Genomic DNA, 2627 nt, shown 5'->3' with positions numbered 1-2627 from the left:
TCCCTATATCATGCTTACAGACTGCAGATTGGTCTTCTTTTTGGGAAGCTTTGTAAGGCACATCATTCTGGTCAAACAGTCTTTCTAGAGGAATTAAACCCTTTGGAATATGATTACTAGGAAGTTGGACAATGCTATTTTTACCAATTTTATTTCTAAGCTGGGATTGGGGGGTTTCTTGCAAGGCTTCATTTTCTTGGTCAATTTTCATTTCGGAAAACTCATCAATGACTTGCAGAAACCTATTTAACTCATCATCATCATCGAAAACTTTCCAATACTGGACATTATCAGGCAAGGATAGTCTATATTTCATTTGGACTTCATAAACTAGTCTGGGAGGCATGGGAGAGACAAACATGCTAGTAGACACAACAAGGGAATCAACAAGATGATTTTTGGCTCTAGGAATATATGAAATACATAAATAATCAAAGGAATCTTTGAGTCTCCATACCCCATCTCTATATGCTTTCAGCCTTGGGCACTTTGCCTGAAATGTTTTATTTACTTGCTGAATGATCAAATTGGCATCTCCAAATACCTTTAGATTCTTGATTCCTCTATCTTTTGCTGCATTAAGGTGCAACAACAGAGCCTCATATTCTGCTATATTGTTTGTGACTTGAAAAGCCAGCTTAAAAGATAGATGCATGCTTTTTTGTTTTGGAGATATCAGCACCACCCCTGCTCCTGCAGTCTCCCTGGAACATGCTCCATCAAAGAACATCTCCCAAACCTGACTTCCTTGCTCTTTCTCGGCCTGATTTGTTGGTTTCCTGAGCTGCATTGAGGCCTTCTGAGATTCTTCTATTTGGAGGATACATGCTCCAAAATCAGTGTCCACTGCATATATGGGATGATTAGTAGGATTCTTCTCATCACTGATGATGTATGCCAGTTGTGCTTCTCTGTACAATCTCCTGCTTTCCCCTCCAAAAACTGGGACAGTGGCATAAGATAGATCATTCTGTAATGTCCCACCTAGTCTCTTAATCCACCCTCTGGACAACAGCATGCCAAACTTGGGAGGGACATCTGCTACCACAATATCCATCATCATACTCTTCATGGGCAACTGAGTTAGGGTAATGGCTAAATCTTTAATCAACCCTAGACATTTCACCTTTCTTGAATCAAAAGAGAATAAATCATGGTATGGTCTAGTGATATCAAGGCCCAACTCTTCCATGACAGCTTTAGGCATCAAATTGTGGCTGGCCCATGTGTCTAGCAGGCAATTGTGGAGGATTTTGTCATGAATGGTCAAGGAGACATAAAAAGATGGAGAATTATTATCAGAAGGTTCAATCATGGGGCTAAGCACAACAACAGGGTTATCATCTTACAAATTGACAGAGTCAGTGGAGGTTTGTGTGGTTTCCAGCTCAAGAGCTTCAAGGATAGGCTTTCTAAATACTTCACTCTTTACCAACTCTATCAGGGGCACAGATATTTTCAATTTCTGAACTTCTGACTCAAAGCTGAAAGAGGAAGGCAACTTATCAGAACCTCTTACCTCTTGAACTGGAGCTTTGAGGATGACTAGGTCAGCTGCTAGCCTTCTCTGTTTGATATAATGTGACTCTGTTTGGACAACAACTCTTTGGGAAGGATTCTCTTTGACATTTTTTGCATGTGACCTCAAATTATATCTTCGCTGCTCCTCAGTTTGTAGAACAGCTTCTTTGTTCCACTCTTGACTGTCTTGTTCCCGTAGCAATGATTCTTCATACGCAGCCAATGTCAAAAAAGCAGCACTGCCTTTATCTTCCATGCAGTGAATTTCATCCTCATCTTCTTCAAATTGTTCCTCCTCCATGACTACATTTTGGAAAGGAGCTTTAAACTTCTGTTCTTCATTTGGTTCTTTTCCCCTCTGGATTATTTGTAACTGTTCATTTGCTCTTCTGAATGGATTGGGATTTCTTGGAGCAAATGTGTTCTGTTGCCTTGTTTTTCTTGAATTCTGCTCAACCTTCAGCTTAGATATTTCAGCAGCCAATGACTCTATCATCTTAGTCATTTTATCTAATTTAGGTTCTGAAGATGAAGCAGAGGAAGTAGAAGCCTGACCTCTCTGCCTCCTTCTGTCAGCTTGACTTTTGAGCTTTTCTGCAGCCATGATATTAGACTCTACTTCTAGAGCTGCATCCTGCATGTCTGCCAGAGTAGCACATCTTCTTTCTCTCAACAATAGGCAGAAATCAGAGTCAAAAGCATTGGCATAAGTGAGTTTGGCAGAGGTGGGGGTAGGCTTTACCTCAGTTGGTATCTTACTATACATATGATTGAATCTTTTATTAAAATCAGGCAATGATTCCCCATTTTCCCTCTTCAGGTTACCAAACTCAGTATGATAATACAACAAGTCCTTTTTATCTCCCCAGTGCTTCAAAAATGCATCATCTAAGGCTTCAATATGAGTAATAGATCTAGGGGCTAGTTCTCTGAACCACTTTCTGGCCTCTCCATCAAGGCTCTGGACAAAAACTCTCATCCACACATCATTTTCACTTATATCTAAGTTATCAACATAACTATAAAAAGCCTCAAGGTGTTCTTCTGTTTTACTCCCTCTATGCCAGTGAACTTAGGCATATATTTCTGATATTCTCCCACAGGCA

The sequence above is a fragment of the Pinus tabuliformis genome, chromosome 6 (genome assembly GCF_031772625.1).
Source record: "Pinus tabuliformis cultivar Carrire ecotype Pingquan chromosome 6, CPIR1, whole genome shotgun sequence".
Taxonomy (NCBI): domain Eukaryota; kingdom Viridiplantae; phylum Streptophyta; class Pinopsida; order Pinales; family Pinaceae; genus Pinus; species Pinus tabuliformis.
Note: the sequence above shows the minus strand (reverse complement) of the source record.